The sequence below is a fragment of the Halichoerus grypus genome, chromosome 9, assembly GCF_964656455.1.
Source record: "Halichoerus grypus chromosome 9, mHalGry1.hap1.1, whole genome shotgun sequence".
Taxonomy (NCBI): domain Eukaryota; kingdom Metazoa; phylum Chordata; class Mammalia; order Carnivora; family Phocidae; genus Halichoerus; species Halichoerus grypus.
This window is the reverse complement of record NC_135720.1, coordinates 47,587,839-47,607,765: the sequence shown is the minus strand read 5'-3', so window position 1 is coordinate 47,607,765 and position 19,927 is coordinate 47,587,839. Positions and strand designations below refer to the sequence as shown.

Genomic DNA, 19,927 nt, shown 5'->3' with positions numbered 1-19,927 from the left:
TCCAGCTGCTGAATTGGTTTATACCTAAGAAAATGTTCTTGTTAAGGTCAGGTGGTTTTTATATTTGTGATCTCAGAGCAATTGACATTTGACATGTGGTGGGAAACAGCAAGATATTTTATACAAAAGACAACCCTCCACCATTTGTCACAGGTTTAGTAATAGGGGAGAGCTCCAATGTGATTTCATCTCCTATCTAGTTTGGCTTTCTTCCCATAATCACTCAGACATGGCAAATGACATCATCAGGAACAGGGTAAATACTTTTAAAATGGACAAGCCTATTGATGCTCACATTAACCTGGATAAAATGAAACTAAATTTGTAAAACTCCTTATCCTAAGAGCGCAAACATATGTAATATTTAACTTTGGAACATCAGGAAGGTTTCTAAGATTTTTTTTTAAGAGGATTTTTTTCTCTAAGCAAGATGTTTATTATCATTTCTTGTAATTTTGATTGTCCTTTATTTCTAAATTTTAAACTTAATCTGTTGTCTTTTTAAAAATTGATTAAGATAGTGGGATATCATTGATCGAATTAGATGTGGCAAGCAACAAAAATAATAATGATACAACTGATTCATGACATAACATTCAGGTTCTGTAACCATATTGCAAATATGTGAGAAGCATCTCCCCTATAACTTTTTTAAAAGCCTCTTAAGAAGTATCTCCCTTTATAACTTTTTAAAAAGACTCTTAAACACTTTCTTATCTCTCCCTCTGTCCCCCCAACAAAGTCCCATACACAGAGGGAACCAATAATGATTATTGTTAATGATGATGATCAGAATTAGCCACTTTTCAAATTTTTTAATAAAAATTGATGTCTTTGGGGCGCCTGGGTGGCTCAGTTGTTAAGCGTCTGCCTTCGGCTCAGGTCATGATCCCGGGGTCCTGGGATCGAGCCCCGCATCGGGCTCCCTGCTCAGTGGGAGGCCTGCTTCTCCCTCTCCCACTCCCCCTGCTTGTGTTCCTTCTCTCGCTGTGTCTCTCTCTGTCAAATAAATAAATAAAATCTTTTTAAAAAAATTTTGATGTCCTTTTCCTCATCCCCAATTCATCTACTCATTGTAAAAACTGTTAGAAAATGTAAATAAACACAAAGAAGAAAATGTAAAATACGCATAATTTTGCTTCCCTAGAAAATCAATGTAACATTTAGAGATGGCCCTCATCTCTCTCTCTCTCTAACTCTTAAAACTTAAAAATAAAATATCATGTTATACCTATATTTTTATAACCATCTAAAATATTTTATGTTGATATGTCCAAGAATATCTTCATATCATTATGAAGGAGGAAGCAGTAGATGTGCTCCAGGCCTCGTGCAGAGCACTCACCCAAGTGCTCCTTAAAAATGAATAAATGCATGAAGGAGCGAACGAGTGAATTTGTAAATGAACGTACAAATAATTATCTTTGTGGAAAGCTGAATGATTGCTTTCATGAAGTGCTTTTGGCAAAAATGATGATAGATAATAGTATTCACTTATTGGCATTTTTTTTAGCACATTGCTAAGCTTCACAGTAACCTGAGAAGATCGGTTTTGTCATTTATCTCCACCATTTCAATGATCTCTGAGACACTAAAAAACCTGCCCAAGTCTTGAAGTTAAGATTCAAACCCAGACCTGACTGAATTGAAAAACATGTAGCTCTTTCCACCATAAGACACGGCCTTTCAAATATGGCTCATATACTGAAGTGGAGCTTTGTCGAAAGGACATCCCCACCACCTACAATACAGGGTATTACATAAGGACAAGAAGCCTTCCAGAGCTGCTCACTGTGCCGACAATCACCGTGTCCCTGGCAGTAGAGTACAGCTGTTATCATCCATCCGTGTGGTGGCTGTTTCAGACTGGTACCGTCGGGGTCACTGAAATCACAGACACATTCACTCAGAAGAAAATGAGTGGATTTTCTTTTTCTTTTTGAGAAAGCTTTTTACAATAATCCACTTAATCCCATCGCTGATTTGCCATTGAAATCTGAGGCACAGCGTCCTTTACCAGGAATTTCCTAACTTTGAAAAACATTTAAATTAGCCAATAGGATTTTTTTTTTGCTCCTTCCTTAACTTTCAAAAAAAAAAAAAAAGCATGTGTGTATGAGTCTGTGTGTGTATTTGGGAGGGTGAGGATGGAAGGGGGAAGCAGATGGATTCTTTCAGCAAAATGAATATTATTTTACCTCTGAGAAGAACTCCGGCATATCCCACAAAGGCAAAGAAAATTCGATGACTTAATTGTAGCGAAAGATAATTTATTTTTTTAAAAAGCAGGATTTTGGATACATGTTGTTATACATTTGTCAAAGCCTACAGAATGCACAACACCAAAAGTCAACCCTAATATAAACTATGGACTGTGGGTGATAATGATATGTCAATATGATACGTCAATGATATGTCAGGTTCATCAGTTGTAACAAATGTACTATTCTGATGGGGGATGTGCATAGTGGGGGAGACTGTATGTGTTTGGGGGCAAGAGGTATATGGGAACTCTGTACATTCTACTCAATTTTGCTATGAAGTTAAAATTGCTCTAAAAAAGTCTTTTTTTTTTTTTAAAGCAGACTGGCATGACACAAATAAATGTATTTCTAGGTTTTACAAAGAAGTAAACAATGTTTTTCTCATTCCAACGGAATAAACAGAACTATATATATGCATCACTGGTCTTGCAACTTAACTCATTTACGTGAGAAATGATCCCATAGCCATGGATTTCTGCCTTAGTTTTCCCTGGTCTTGAATGGCATCACAACCTCCCACTGCTGGGCTCAGCCCAATGCAGCAAAAGCATCTCCTAGGAACTTAAAAGGAATGCAGATTCTTAGGCGCCACCCAGACCCACTGAATCAGAAAATCTGTCTTTTAATAATAAGCCCTCCAAATGATTCTGATGCAAACCGAAGTCTGAGGACTACTGGTTTAGAGGATAGTGCCACTGCATTCTCTGGCCAGATCACTCACAAACACAGAGGCCAGCTGCAGGGATCAAGAGTTCAATCATCTAGGGGCGCCTGGGTGGCTCAGTCGTTAAGTGTCTGCCTTCGGCTCGGGTCATGATCCCAGAGTCCTGGGATCGAGCCCCACATCGGGCTCTCTGCTCAGCGGGAAGCTTGCTTCTCCCTCTCCCACTCCCCCTGCTTATGTTCCCTCTCTCGCCGTGTCTCTCTCTGTCAAATAAATAAATAAAATCTTAAAAAAAAAAAAAAAAAGAGTTCAATCATCTAAAAATGGGAGAGCAATACCTATTTTATAAGAGTGCTATGACAATTAATGACTTAGTACATATAAAATACTGAAACAAAGCCTGGCATATATGTGCCTACTAAATATTAGCTATTGTCACTAGCATTGCTACCATTATAGTTATCCAGCTCTTTGAAATGGCTCATGAGCATAATTTAAAGACTATGTTGGGACAACTGAACTTGGACTCTGTTAACTGCTCTTAAATTCTGTTTGTGGGGAAGTGTTTGTATTTGTTGCAATGATAGTAAACTCTCAACCTGGAGGTAGGCTCTCCATACAGGTTCTTCATTGTCTAGCCCAATAGGGCCACTGGTAACAGTCTCTCCTCACAGGTGCACAGTCTGAAAAGGATGTTATGAGCCAGCCTCATGGGACAAGATAATGAGAGCAGGTGAAGAAGGACAGAGTGCTCTTAGACAGGCACTCAGTTACTGAGGAAGTGGGAGATGGATGGCAAATAGCTAAGGGAAAAGTTGTAAAGAAACACTGAAGAAATAAGCTGTAGGGAAACAAAAGTAAGCCATGTAGCCTGGCTGTGGAGACCCAAACAGAATATTTTCTACAGAAGGAGTTAATAAAGAAACAAAGGAGGGAGCATCAGAGAGGACAGGATGAATGTCAGGAATCAAAGATGGCCCCATCACTTCAGCACATTTAAAAAGTGGTGAAGTTCAATGATTTGTTTTAGTCTATGGCAAAACTGCTTTATCAAAATGACCTCATCAAAATGGCCAACGTCGGGACACCTGGGTGGCTCAGTAGGTTAAGCGTCTGCCTTCGGCTCAGGTCATGACCTCAGGGTCCTGGGATCTAGTCCGCATTGGGCTCCTTGCTCAGCAGGGAGCCTGTTTTTCCCTCTGTCTGCCTCTCCCCCTGCTTGTGTGCTCTCTCTCTCTGACAAATAAACAAATAAAATCTTTAAAATCTTTTTAAAAAAAAAATGGCCATTGTAAGACATTCTAGACCCAACAAGGATAGAGTAAGGAAGAATCCGAACTAGAACAATGACAATGGCCACTGCTATCACCTGGTCTCTGAAGATGCAGATGAGATTGTTATAAATTCTCATGGCTCAATACCCTGTCAAGATTTCTGTGTCTTTCCGGTAGATTTATGTTGTTATGGTCCTCATCAGATTAAGGTAGTTTATTGATTAATAATAACAGCAAACACATTTTCTCTGAGTTTTACAAACTATAACTCATTAACTAGTGACAACAACCTTAGGGAGTGGTTATTACTATTATCAGAGGAAATGAAAGCACAGAGAAGATAATAGGCTCCCAAGATAACAGTGCTGGGAAGTGTTGGTTTGAGGTTCAAGCCCAGGCATCTTGGCTCTAGAGCCCGAGTTCTGGTCCACTGCGTTTTGCTGACTTAATGTTGTCCTCTCCTGCATGTGCTGTTTTTATTGTGTACTTCATGGACTCTACGACGGCCCCGTTATTTGATTGATCAAAAAAGGGAAAGAAAAAAGAAAAGATTACCACACAAGACATGTATGTGTGTAGCTGACTTTATTAAAGGTCTGAAAAGACGGATGGAGCAAGTCTGCCTTACAGCAAGTAAAACAACTCAAAATCGAATTGTAAATGCCAGTGTATGTAAAAAGCCTTCTTTTTTTTTTTCTGTCCTAACCTTCCAAACTGAAACTGGGCCCCTTTTTTCACAGCCTGATGGCCCGTTTAACTTTGTTCATAAAGAAAGAAAAAAAAAAAAGCAGTTTGGTCCCTAAAAATAATTTTGCCACTTGCCACCAAGATGATAATTTTTATTTATCCTTGTTGCCCTGGCATTCAGATACCAGAGAAAGCCAAGAGCCAGTTTTAAGTAAGTGCCCTCTAAAATGGCTAAGAAGGTGGAATTATATAAATAATAGTCTCTAATGCAGACCTGGTTTCCCTGGAATGCAATGTGAAAAGGACTGTTGGTCATGTTTTTGTGTTTTTTTAGGTCATGCATACGTGTTAAGGGACAACTCTGTCCACAACAGCTCCTTTGAATTTGGATACCGTATGGGCCCAGGGAGACCCCGGGATCCATTGCACTAGGACGCCCCTGAGAGCATCTGCAGTGCAGGCACCTGGCGTCTTGCTAAGGTGCTAAGTTCAGTGAGAGCAATTCGAGGACCGCATTCAGGGACAGCATCATATGCATATGACCTGTGCAATTGCACAGGCCCTGCCTTCAGAAGAGCTCCACATTTGGTTTAATGCTCTGTTGTCACTGTCTTGAAATTCTTAATGATTTTGAGTAAGGAGCCCATATTTTCATTTTGCGCTGAGCCCCACACATGTAGCCAGGGCTGGCCCTGGTTGTTGCCTTACCTCCAGCTTCTCATGTGCTAGTCAGCACAATAACTTCTAAATGGGCAGGAAGGTGAGTTAAAACTGTCAGAAGATATTAAGCCAAACAGCATCTCAGCTTGATCACACACCAACTAAAATTTGACTTTGAACAGTATCAGGTACCTTGGAGCCATGCGCCTCCAGTATAGAGCCCAGGTACTTCAAGCCCATCTGCAAACTGTGAGTCCTCAGAGAGACAAATACAGAAACTGAGAGTAAGCATTTAGAATTTTTTTTTTAAGATTTTATTTATTTATTTTGAGAGAGAGAGAGAGACAGCGTGCACACGTGCGTGTACGCCTATGTGAGCTGGGGAGAGGCAGAGAGAGAGAGGGAGAGGGCATCTCAAGCACAGAGCCCAGTGCAGGGCTCCATCCCATGACACTGAGATCATGACCTGAGCCGAAACCGTGAATCGATCACGTAACCAACTGAGCCACCCAGGTGCCCCAGAATTTTTTTTCTAACAATTTGACATTACCACAATATCCAACTACATGATCATTTCTCTAGTCATTCATTTTCATTAGATTTTATAGAAGTATGAGACCTTGACAGACAAGGGGAAGGGGGAAATACTCTGGTCCTTGTCACAGATGTTTTGAAACACACTGCCCAAGTCAGAATCTCTTTTCCAATCAGGACTAAGAAACAGAAACCACAAGTGAAATGTTAGATTAAGATGCTGCCCTCTGGAATTTGAGGCTCTGGGAATGAGACATCCTAAAGAAATTTAAAAACACACAAAACACCTAAGACACTTTAAAAACTCTTTCTGCCTAACAGTCATCATAGAAAATATAACTTTATTTTTTGGAAAGTCTTCTTGATGTTACTGAATTAAAAGTGTATTCTTTGAACTCAAATGTAGGGCAACGGTAGTTTTATATCTCTTACCGTTTCCAGGTTCAGATTTAAATGTTAGCAAGCAGTGTGCTCCAGGCCGGACGTGGCCTTTCCACGTCTTAGGAGGGGCCAACTTCACTCCAGGCATTATTTATCTCCTGGTGTGCTGGTGTCAGTAAAGCTTGCACGGAAGAACGTAATGCCACGATTTATCTTCTCTGGAACTCAATTAATTTTATAGACATACTTTCTTCCTCTCTGGGTAGACTATGACTGTTAGTCGGCTTACATTTCATGTAGGTGAGGAGCTAAGTGTTTGCCTATGGTCAAACCAGGATACCTAGACGGTCTGCTTTCATTTCCTCTCCTGAGCATTTTGAGTCACACCCTCGTCGACCCAGCAGATAAGAAGAGGCGGAGTAGTGACTCAGGCTCACCAACTTGTCGTGACTAAATTCAGCTTTGGCCAGACGCCATCTGCTCACACTGAGGCCTGCCCTATGAAAAAGCCCCACAAAACCCATTCTTATGTCTACGAGGAGGTAGTTTGTTGGGTTTGCTGTTCATAACATTATGCCCTGGGGAGAAATTCCTGCCTGTCCTTAATACAAGCAATAGTTTAGTTTTTCCTGTCCAATTAGTCTCTCTTTATGCCATGGATGCTGTAAGTTGTATAAGTGATCAAGCAGCTTTCTCTTTCTTCCTGGCTGCTAGGATGCCAATTAGTACCAGATTCATAGTCCTTTTGTACCAACTGTGTAGGCTTTTATGGGATGTGTTTTTGTACTTGGTTTGTTCTTAGCTCCATGCAATTCCCCCTCTCTAGTTCGCTTTTTCTTTTCTCAACTACTTATAATTTATATCTCATTGTAAAATATCTCAGTTGTTACTGAAAGAAGATATCGGGTAAAAAGAGAATGGAGAAAGAAGAGATGGGAAACAGATCAGGGGAGAAGCAGGAGGAAGAGAGGAAGGAAATTAAGGAAAAAAAGAGAAAGTACAAGGCAAGGAAGGAAAGGAGCTAAATTTTTGTGATAATAAACTGAAATGAGAGTCTCACAGGATTCAAACAGTAAAAGGGACGTAGAAAAGGAAGTAGAGTATAGATTATTATAGGCATGAATTATATAAAAACCATTTCAGAACTAAAAATTGGGAACTCTCTAAATACATTGCTCACTATCTGTTGGTATTTAATTATGTCCAAGACATGGAATGTGCAACAAGTTATGGAATGAAGCTTTTCTTATTGTCTCAGAAGTTTGGCTTCAAATCTGAAAGCTTCAAATCTAAGAACCAAGTTCACTATTATCCCCTTCTGCATTCTGAAAAGATGGTCTAGACACATCCCCATAGAACTTACCAAGAAGTAGCTAAACTTATTTCTTCAACTACCAAGTCTATCAGCCAACACCAGCCTGAAGGAGCTGAAGATGCAATAGAAGAGATTTTTTTTTTTTTTTTTTTGAAAAGCATTAGTAGGAATGGAAAGCAATTGATGTTTTCTCTTGCCTCCTCCTGGGATGCTTCCTCTCCTACATACACACACACACACACCACACGCACACACACGCACGCACACACACCCCTCAAACTAAGAGAGAGGGTCCTGGGGGAAGCTCTCATAGAGTTTGGAATCATCTTCTCGAAGATGCAACAGGCACCTCAGCCTCCAGATGGATACTTGCCGAGCTGCAGACTCGGGGGCCTGCGCCTTTAGGGAAGACTGGGGAGAAACGACATGTTAGGGTCTCCAGGAGTTTGGCACTATGCATGAAGATAGACACTGAGGCTGCCTCTCCAGAGAGAAGTCTAAGGATGGGAGGCTGGCTAGAGGAAACTCTAAGAAAGGGTGAGGAGACAGGACAGCAGTGGGGGTGACCTGAACTTCCAGAGTTTTCCTTCAGGTCAAGCGGAAGTTGCAGAAGGGAGCCAAGACTCTAGGCAGCTCGAAAGGATCCCAGTGGAAGGGATTACCGGCCAGGTGAAGGGAACCCCAGGGGTGGGATCTGTTGTAAGAGAGGAAGGTTCTGAAAGGTGAACGAGCGGAATCCTCCTCCGTTTCAGGAAATCACAGTGTGGACATCCCCAGAAGGGCCTTCCCAAAGAACTCACCAACATACCTGGCAAAGGAATAAGCATTGGGCATCTGCCCCAAAGAAGGCTGACCCCTGGAGTGTGCACAACAGTCAGGGAGGGGTGCCTTTGTACCTTTGCTTCTGATGCCTGGGGAAGCAGAAGCCATCCCGGGTTCGGCCGCAGTTAGGGAGAAGGAGTACGCCTTTGAATTGAGTGCCAACGTAATTGTGATTTTAATTTTAATTAAACATTTTTATAGCTAGGAAAAAAAAAAAAAAACCTGTTGTAATACCTAAAGGGAACTTCAAAAGCAATGGGATCTATGGTCCTGGGTGGAAAATGTAAAAGATGGTGGGAGAAAAAGTTTTTCATGATTATATGCTCTAAGATCTAGCCCATTCAATAAATCATTTAAATAACCACCAAACTTTAAGTACTCCAAGTCAAAATAAAAGAAAAAACAATTGAACTATCACCCCCCAAAAAAAGACTGTGATATCTAATAATGTAAACTACCTATATTCTCCTCAGAACACTTACACAACGTGTTATTTAAAAATTATATTGATAATGTTATCCCACACCTTAATTTTTCTCTTTCTCAGATAAATGATTGACCTTCCCTCTTCCTTCTCCTTTCCCAGATTACCCCTTCTTTAATTTACTTTTTTCTATTTAGTTTAACCAGAGTGAAAGTGGCGGGGGGGAAAGGCAGTAAAGCAAGAGTTTGAAAGTTTCAGGAAATCAGTGTAACTTCCAAATTCATTGGGAACAGAAGTTATAATAACGTAGTTATGGAGACATTTTCATACAACAGTGAATTCATTCAAGTGTGAATACCGTGCCTTGCTCGGAGGACGTACTCCCTGAGAACAGAAGCCTAATATGCCATATAGTGACTTACTTCAGACTACATCACTCTCAACAATGCAGCTTCACGAAATCGGACCTCACCAGGAATCTTTCTCAACACGACCTCACATTCTTACTGCAGTCAGCAGTGCCAAATGTTTTACCATTTGGATATAAAATTCTCCACTAAGAAATCCTAAATCATTTGCAAACTGCTTTCCTAACTATACCCTAAATTGAGCCTTTAAATTTTTTCCTTCTATAAAATTGAGTTTTCTAAAGGAGTATGGTTTCTCTTCTTTCCTGATGACTACGTCCAAAATCTCTGCATACAGGCAATTTTAGCTTAGTTGAAACAGGTGGCCAGAGCCAGAAAAACTGGGGCCTGAGTCTCCAGCCCATTGAAATACATTTCCTCCCTGGCAGCAGCTGCCCTTCTGAGCGTGTTTTAAACTGTGAATCCTCCCACTAACAATACAATTAATCAGTGACTGCTTTTAGATAAATGCATGTAAAATCTAGAATACAATTAAATTAGACAAAAATTGGTCCATATAGTAAACCAATTTTTGTGGGTATGTAATCCTCCAAACCCACAAATTGTTCCAGAAATATATAAATGAATGGTTTCATACAAATTTTCTTTTTTTTAGTCTCATATAAATTTTCTGATGTGTCCCTAGTTACACTTGCTCCATCACAAATCATCACAAAACTTGGGGCCTTAAAACAACTACTTTATTTAGGGCAGTATTCTGTGGATCAGGAGCACAGCAAAGGCTTGGCTGGGTAGTTCTCTACTGGGAACTCTCAGGAGGTCACAGCAAGATGTGGGCTAGGAGTTGGAGCCAACTTAAGGATCTACTCAGCGGGTCATCCCATGTGTCTGTCTCCACAGGGCTGGCAGTTGATTCAAGCTATTGCTGGGCATTCAGCTGGGGCTGACCAAAGCGCCAGCTCAGGTCTCCAGCCTGGCAAATCTCAGGTTGAGACTGTATGGCAGCTATTTCCCCCAGAGTGAGCGTCCCAAGAAAAACTAGACAAAGATGTGTGGCTTTTTAGGATCAAGCTTCTGAGGTTGCCCACTGTCCCTTCCATGGCATTCTGTTGCTTACAAACTGGTTCCTATGCTTCTCCCAGATTCCATAGGAAAGCACACAGACCCCACCCCTCCATGGGAGGAATGTCATAGAATTTGAGGACATGTTTTAAAACTCCACATTTCAGTTCATCTAGTATAACAAGAATCCTTCCCCCACCTTGTACACTAACTACCCCCCACGCACACAAAAGAAAGCTTCTATAATTACATTACCCTTTAAAAATCCTGGATGAAACGTAAAGCATTTGAAATTACAAGATTTAATTATTTAGTTTAAAACAAACTTATTTTGGTTATTAGGGTCAAAAAAAGTTGAAAGATATTTTGTCTATTTTCACCTGGATGGTATGGATGGAACTTGAACATTTTTAAATGGGTTTGACATTGATTCACTGAGACTGAGAGGTCTCTATGAACAATTCAACTAATGCATTTGGTTCTAAGCCATGGTTTGATAGCACTTTGACACCAGACATTTAAACACATTTTCCAAAAAGTGCCCCACTCTCTTAACCCACAAGATAATGAATCCCAAGGCCCCTGACAATTCCAAGGTCATTTCAAAGCATCTCTATTCCTTTTGCAATCCATAAGGTCCTTAAATGTTATTGTTTTTTCATGGCTTTGGAGTTATCTTGCTTTGCATTATCTTCTTCCCAGGCAGACCAAAAGCACTTGAGTAACTCTTAGTAAGATGAATGATCTTTGAGTGGAACTTCTGAGAGCTGGGGCATTTCTAAAACTCACTTCTACCTGGCAGCAGGTAGAAGTGAGTTTTAAGACTCTGCAAATACACTCTGGAAGGACTCACCTACCCCAACTTTCCTGTCCCACTTTTCCTATACAAAGTTCAAATAAACAGGTTGCACAGTTTATTGTTTACTTGTCTATCTCTTCTGCTAAACTACATACTCAATGGCAAGAGTGGAGGTTTCAGCCATCTTTTCATCCCCAGTGGCTACAACATAGAAGATGCTTAACAAGGGCACCTGGGTGGCTCAGTCAGTTAAGTGTCTGCCTTCAGCTCGGGTCAGGATCCCAAGGGTCCTGGGATCGACCCCTCCTCACTGAGCAGGGAGCCTGCTTCTCCCTCTCCCTCTGCCTGCCACTCCCCCTGCTTGTGCTCTCTCCCTCTCTCTCTCTGTCAAATAAATAAATAAATAAAATCTTAAAAAAAAAAAGATGCTTAACAAACATTGAATTATTCTATTTTTTCTTTTTCTTATAAGGGCATTATTGCTGAAGCTTTAAAAAAAAAAAATGTGTAAGTACATATTGCTTCTGTAAAAGAATGTCAAACCTTCCAAGAATTACTGTTTTGGTAACCTAAATCAGTGGTTCTCAATCCTGTGTCACACTGAAGATCTTAAAAACTTCCAACTCCCAACCCCAGAAATCCTAATCTAATTGGTCTGTGATGATTCTCAGGCATCTATATTTTTAAAAACATTTCTTTAATTTTTTATCTTGAAATATATTTAGACTTACAGAAAAGTTTCAAAAATAGAACAGAGAGGGGCACCTGGGTGGCTCAGTTGGGTAAGCGTCTGCCTTTGGCCCAGGTCATGATCCTGGAATCTCAGGATCGAGTCCCGCTTCGGGCTCCCTGTTCAGCGAGGAGCCTGATTCTCCCTCTGACCTTCTCCCCTCTTGTGCTCTCTCTCTATCTCTCATTCTCTTTCTCTCAAATAAATAATCTTAAAAAAAAATAGAACAGAGAGCTTCTGTATGCTTTTCACCCAGCTTCCCTTAATATTAACATCTCATAAAACCATATTACAACTATCAAAACTAGCAAATTAACATTGGCACAAAACTCTTAACTAAACTACAGAGGTTATTTGGATTTTACCAGTTTTGCAGGAATGTGCTTTTTCTGTCCCAGCATCCAATCCAAGATCCTATGTTGCATTTAGGTGTCATGTCTCCTTAGTCTCCTTCAATCTGTGACATTTCCCATTCTTTCCTGGTCTTTCACGACCTTACCACTTTAGAAGAGTATTGACCCGTTGATTTGTAGAATGCTCCCCAATTTGGGAGCATTTCATTTTCTGATTATTAGATTGAAGCTTTTCATTTTTGCCAGAATACCACAGAAGTGGTGTGCCCTTCTCAGAACATAATGTCAGTTGGTACGTCATGTCAATATGTCTTTTTTTCTGGTGATATTAATCTTGATCACTTGGTTGAGGTTGTATCTGCCAGGTTTTCTCCACTGCAATGTTACTAATTTCACCAATGTTAATTAATGAAATTCCTGGGGAAAATAATTTAAGACTCTGCAAATACACTCTGTTTCCTCAATTTTTTCCCTCAAACATTGAAACTAACTTTAGCACATATCCATGGATCTTGCCTGCAACAATTCTTACTATGGTGTTCTAATGGCAATTTTCTATTTCCCTTGTTTCTTCCACAGTTATTAAATTCATCTGGAGGGAAACATTATCCCTACTCCTCCCATTTGTTTAACTATTCATTTATTTAATTATGTTAGTATGAACATATGGATCAAATTTTTGTAAGCTCCCAGGTGATTCTAATTTGTACTCAGGATTGAAAACCACGGCTAGGTCATCTTTGAACCTGGCTTATAATGTGCTTCCCCTAGTCTGTCTGCTAATATAATGGTCTTTGTCTTTTCAATATATGTGTTGTTGATATGATCTGTTCAACAAGCTTGTTGACTCTCTAAAATTTATATGGAAATCAAAGGACCCAAAATAGCCAAAATTTTTTGAAAAAGAAGATAGAGAACTAGCACTACCCGATTAAGACTTGTAAATCTTGGGGGCGCCTGGTGGCTCAGTCGGTTAAGCGTCTGCCTTCGGGCTCAGGTCATGATCCCAGGGTCCTGGGCATGGGGCTCCCTGCTTTGCTTCTCCTTCTCCCTCTGCCCCTCCACCCCACTCATGCACTCTCTCTTTCTCTCTCTCAAATAAATAAATAAAATCTTTAAAGACTTGTAAAGTTTGTAAAGCTACAAGAGTCAAGACAGCGTGGCACTGGTAGAAAAAAGAGGCAAAAGATCAATGCAACAGAAGAGAGTCCAGAAAGAGACCCACACATATCTATAGGCATACCTCTGAGATATTGCAGGTTTGGTTCCAGACCACCACAATAAAGCAAATATCACAATAGAGGACGTTAAATGATTTTTTTCATTTCCCAATGCATATAAAAGTTATGTTTACACTATATTATAGTTTTTTAAGTGTGTAATAACATTACGTCTAAAAAAATGTACATGCCATAATTTAAAAGTACTTTATTGCTAAAAGATGCTAACCATCATCTGAACTCTCAGCAAGTCATAATCACTGATCACAGATCACCATAACAAATATACTAGTAATGAAAATATTTGAAATGTTATGAGAATTACCAAAATGTGACAGAGACATGAAGTGAGCAAAAACGTTGCTAGAAAAATGGTGCAAATAGACTTGTTTGCCACAGGATGCCATGGAACTTCAATTTGTAAAAAACACAATATCTGCAAAGCACAATGAAGCAAAGTGCAATAAAATAAAGTATGGCTGTAATCAATTTATTTTCAACAAAGATGCCAAGATCATTCAATGGGGGAAGAGATAATCTTTTTGGCAAGGGGTTCTGGAACAATTAGACATTCATATGGAAAAATACACTTAAATCTTGACCCTTTCCTCATAACTAATTCAAAAGGATCGTAGACCTAAATATAAGAGTAAAAACCATACAACGTCTAGAAGAAATTTCAAGGAAAATCTTCGTGACCTTGAGTTTGGCAAAAGCAAAAACCACAAAAGGAAAAGTCAATAAATTGACTTAATCAAAATTACAAATTTTGCTCTTCAAAAGACACTTAAGAAAATGAAAAGGCTAGTTCAAAGAGTGGATTTTTATATATAATATCTTAAAAATCCTTACTACTGAATAATAAAAGGACAAATAACCCAGTTTTAAAAAGTTGAACAGACACTCCACAAAAGAATATATATGATTAGCAAATAAGCAGATGAAAATATGCTCAACGTCATTAGTCATTAGGCAAGTACAAGTTAAAGCCACAATGAGACATGACTATGAATCTATTAGAAATGACTAAAAATTTAAAAAGTGGTCATATTAAGTGTTGGCAAAAATGTGAAGGAACTAGAACCCTAATACACTCTTGATAAAAATATGAAATGGTACAGTCGCTTTGGAAAACAGTTTGTCAGATGTTTAAAACAACAACATTAATAAACCCGATTCTGGGTCCCTTGCCCAGAAATTTGGATTTAATTGATAAGTAGTATGACCTAGATATCAAGATTTTTATTAAGGTTCTTTACATGATTCAGGTATGCAGCAAAATTTAAGAACCACTGTTCTGTTCCATGACCTTAGACTACACCTCTAACCCCCAAAAAAACCTCACTTCAATTAAGCCCTTAGTTGCCAGGGCACAGTGTTGGGAAAATATGAGTGGGTCGTGTAGACCCATCAGCACTTCCAGAAATCAACCTGAAGCACTTAATATTGACAGTTCATCAGTTGTGTCATCTTAGTAAAATAAAGGATTACATTTTTAAAAAGAAGAGGAAGAAGTGAGCTACTGAGGGTTCGGTAAGAGTGGCAGTAACTGAAAAACATGTAACCAGTCAGAAAATAAAGCTTTCTGAAACGCCCTGATGAACAGGGAAAGATAAAAGGTACAAGAGAAGTTAAAAAAAGAAAAGGAAAAAATCAGAAGTTCTGGGCAATGGATCAGGAAGTCAAGGAAGTCAACAACTTGACTCATCGCTCTTAAAGGCATTATCTGCCAATAGAAGCTTATGCTTACTTTCATTTGGTGCCTTCTATGTTGTTTTTTTTTTTATTGTATAGCATTCAATGTTGTTTTTGCTTTTAATATACTTGTTTTACTGTTCCTTTCTTCAAAAAAAGTATCTGAAATTCTTTTCCTTCTTATCAGCCATGCAAATAATTGGGCAGTTTTATGTTTTGGTTTATTAGTTTATTAATTTTAAGGATTTAGGGCTTCTTTTTGAACTCCTTTTACCATAAGAATGTTTACATTCCTTTTCACCAACTACTGCATATTAAAGATGTGAGGAAATGAGTTCCTTGTGCTCAATCCTCAGCTGTTTTCTTCCTGCAACACTGATAAGGCCCAGCAGAATTCCCTTAGGAACAAGAAAAGAGACAGAAATTGTAGATTTCAGTCATCTGTCCCTCCCTAATGCTGACTAACATTTGTCCTGAATTCCGCTGAAACACTTTGTAGTTAATGACAAATCTGTATGATCCTAACTGAATACTTGGGCAACCTCGCTATTTTATAAAGGCAAGAACCCAAGAGGGAAGCGAGAGCACTTCTAGATCATGTGTGACCTTCAACCAGTGTGCAAAACTAAAGGTGCTAAAATCCTACGTTTTGTAAAAGAAAAAAGTCCAATTTCCTGTATTTATTAGAAATGGCAAAAATACAGCTTTATTTTATAATTGTTTATAGCTGGGATACAATTTAACCGGAAAACGTATAGGACTCTTTTCCAGAAAATATGAAATAAAAGAGCTCAGATCCACATCATTTCACACAGAAATATATCCGGTAACATTACAAGTTGATTAAGACATGGGTCAAAAATGCCTTCTGAATATTTGTATCATTAAATCATAAGTGGATTAAGATCAAAATCTTATTTTTTGCTTTGTTTTCTACTTATTTCTATTCACAATTTTTAATTTTGTAAGAACCTTACAAGTAGTGATTTAATAATGAGTCATACACAGAAAGTGATTATAGCCCCAGTTAAAAAAATGGACCCTGGTCCATTAATAAGAAGAGAAAGTAGGACTTCCTGGTCCTCATTGTTGTGTGGGGTGCAGCCTTAATGAAATGGGCTATATGGAAGATGAAGTACACTAGGGTTTCTGGAGAGAATCTGGTGACGAAAGGAGAGAAAGACAACATGACCACTCTTGAGCACAGTTTAATAGACATGAGAGTCATGATTAAGAGAGCATGAGAAAAAAAATCAGAACAGATGGCATATATTATTACTGACAAGCACAGGGGCAACTCAAATACAGAGGATTGCAAAGTAAATTCGTATGGCATGCATCGTCATGACCTAAGTCCCACATAGATAGACTGAGACTATAATTTAATATCCAAACAGGACACTTCTGAGAGTAAGAGAGCACAATTAACAATTGCTCGGGGGCAGCAGGCATAAACCAGGACTATCTTGGGCAAGGCAGAGGATAATGAGATTTGAAGGAAGAGGGCAAGAGGAGGACCAGAATCTCTTGACAAGCTGCTTAAATTTGATGTGATAGGTCACTAGAAACTACTACAAAAGAGGTCATGTAAAATAAAGAAAATGGTATTTTTGGTGTGAATGCAGCTGATCAGATGAAGAGAGACTAAAGGCAGGGAAATTGGCAAGGAGGATTCTGAAGGCAACAAGCTCAAGGCTGTGTGGCTGTAGGATGCAAATGTGCCAAGAGTGGACTCAGGAAACAGCTGAGGGGAAGACATACAGGATGGACAGCACACTGAATGCTAGATAGTCAAGCAAAACAATACAGTGATGAGTCCAACAACATAGGGATGGAGAAAGGGATCAAAAAGTAACCTGGAGAAAAGTCAGCATAGATGAAGATGCTCAGGAAGGACATGTGAAAAATGCAGGCCTGTAGATAGAACACAAGATGGGATTTTAGGAGAGTCCAGGAAAATGTAAATTAACAAAAAATAAGAGGTGTGAAGATGATGGAAAGAGCAGAGTAACTTTGAAATGAGGAGCATCTAAGATGAGAAGAGGGTCAGTGGTGTTAGAACAGCATCAAGCCTGAGAAGGAAAAGCGTACATTTGGCTTGAGGGACATCACAGAGAGGTTTCATCTTGAGTAACTGAGCAACTGAAGCCATTTTTTTTGGTAAATATGGTTATGAAAAATGAGAGTTATTGCAGTCTTTAGAGAAATACCTGTGATCCTTTGCAAATGAAGTAAGGAATCAATTGGAAATATAATCAGAAAATGGGAATTTTATTTGCACAGCAAAGAAACCATCAACAAAACATAAAAGCAACCCATCAAATTGGAGAATATATTTGCAAATGATATATTTGATAGTGAGTTAATATCCAAAATATATAAATAACTTCTATAATTCAACACCCAAAATACAACCCCGTTGACAAAACCCTTTTAAAAACAGATAGAGGACCTGAATAGACATTTTTCCAAAGAAGACATACAGATGACCAACAGACACAGGAAAAGATGCTCAACATCACTAATCATCAGGGGAACAATGCAAAACCACAACGAGATATCACCTCACACCTGTCAGAGTGGCTGGTATCAAAAAGACAACAAATAACAAGTTAGTGAGAATGTGGAGACAAAGGAGCCTTCGTGCACTGTTTGTGGGACTGTAATTCGGGGCAACCACTGTGGAAAACAGTATGGAGATTCCTCAAAAATTTTAAAATAGAAATACCGTAATAATCCAGTAATTCCACTACTGGGTATTTACCCAAAGAAAACAAAAACACTAATTCAAAAAGATATATGCACCCCTATGTTTATTGCAACATTATTTACAGTAGCCAAGATATGGAAGCAACCCAAGTGTCCATTGACAGATAAATGGAGAAAGAAGATGTGGTATGTATATGCAATGGAATATTACTTAACCATAAAAATAATGAGATCTTGCCATATGGAACAACATGGATAGAACTAGAAGGTATTATGCTAAGTAAAATAAATCAGAGAAAGACAAATACCATATGATTTCACTTGTATGTGGAATCTAAAAAACAAACAAACAGAAACATACAGAGAACAAACTGGTAGTTACCAGAGGGGTAGAGGTTGGTGAGGATGGGAAAAATAGGTAAAAGGGTTTAAGAGGTACAAACTTCCACTTATAGGTGAAGTGGTTTGAGAGTTACAAAATTCCAGTTATGAAATAAATAAGTGATGGGGATGAGAAGTACAGCATAGGGAATATAGTCAATAACATTGTAATAGTGTTTATGGTGACAGATGTTAACTACACTTATTGTGGTGAGCATAGCATAATATATAGAATTGTATATTGCATTGTACACCTGAAACTAATGTAACATTGGATGCCACCTATATATCAACTAAAAAAAGAAAGAAAGTAGGAATTTTATAGGATTTTGGAGAAAAATGCTTGGTGGCTGCTTTTTTGCTGCATTTACTTATTGTTGAAGTCAACATGCAAAATTCATCATTTCACCTCTCTTTGATACTCTCATTCTTGGTATCTCTGGGCTTTCCTTGGCTTACTGTTTATAATTTTACACTCAATTTTGACTCCAAACTCCTATTAGTCAAGTTCAGTTCAATCAAATCCCATCCAAGCTAATTAAATACTTTAAACTATTACACCTTTATGAATAGATTCATTTTTCACTATGATATAATTTGAGGAAATATTGGATATGAAAGAAGTCGCTCTTAATGGGATTACAGAAATGGGGAAAAAATGGAAATATCCTTCGGACAAGTTCCTCCAATGACCTAGGAAATGTAGAACTAGGCCCCTCAGTCACCTGTGAAATTTAAGTGGGAAAGAATTCCTCTTTTCTTAAATTGCTTGATACCTGAAGCTATGTAGACTTATTTTCTAATTAATTCTAAATTTTTTTTGAAAACTAAGTGTGACACCTGAAATTTTGGTATTCGCAGTGTTGGCTGATGAGACACATATAATATGGCAGAATTTACTGACTGTCTTCTTGTCCTCAAATATAAATTGGATTATATTCCTATTAATTGCCTTCTAAATGAATTGACCATGAATAAGAATCCTAATAACCCTTCTTTTTAGCTTAATTCTCACCTTTTTTCCATAACTTTGTTCTGATTCAGGCCCTGCTTACTTTGAGCTTTCATATATATTAGAAAAAGCACCTCTTCTTCAACACTTTGCTTCAATCTTTTGGAACAATATAATAAATGTGAACATCTATAACATCTCTGATGTGAATGGTACCCCTAGAGTTGTGTAGTATACAGCCTGCACAACCACACACAGCAGCCCTGGGAAGTTGTTCCTAGTGCCTTTCTCTGCTCCAGTGCACAGAGTCACCTAGATGAGGTAAGACATGGACCTGAGGCCCAGAGGAATGAGGCAACTCTTCCATAAAACCTCGTAACACACAGTGATAAAACAATAAGGGAGAAATATAACTTCCTGGCACTTATGACCAGGATAACCTGAATTCTCGGTAATCCTCCTGGAGCTGCCAACCTCCCACTCGGTGGTGATGCCCTAGCATGCCCTGGAAGGATTACATCAATGTTACTTCTGCTCAGGGCTGAACCTTAGTTAGGGAAGCAGCCTTGTTCTGGAAAGGAATTTCATTTTCTGACATGCATCTCTAATAATTGTCTATACTTATACACACGG

General features: G+C 38.8%; 1 protein-coding gene across 3 annotated transcripts in view; it reads right to left on the bottom strand.

Annotated features, from left to right (window-relative positions):
• Positions 1-1,043: 1,043 nt before the first annotated feature.
• The window catches only part of LOC118524501 (uncharacterized), a 108,261-nt gene continuing 89,377 nt past the window's right edge, over positions 1,044-19,927 (bottom strand). For all 3 annotated transcript variants that reach the window (XM_078054845.1, XM_078054846.1, XM_078054848.1), the window contains one exon: positions 1,044-1,884. The gene's annotated coding sequence lies outside the window, so the exon portion shown is untranslated. The remainder of the gene's footprint in view (positions 1,885-19,927) is intronic.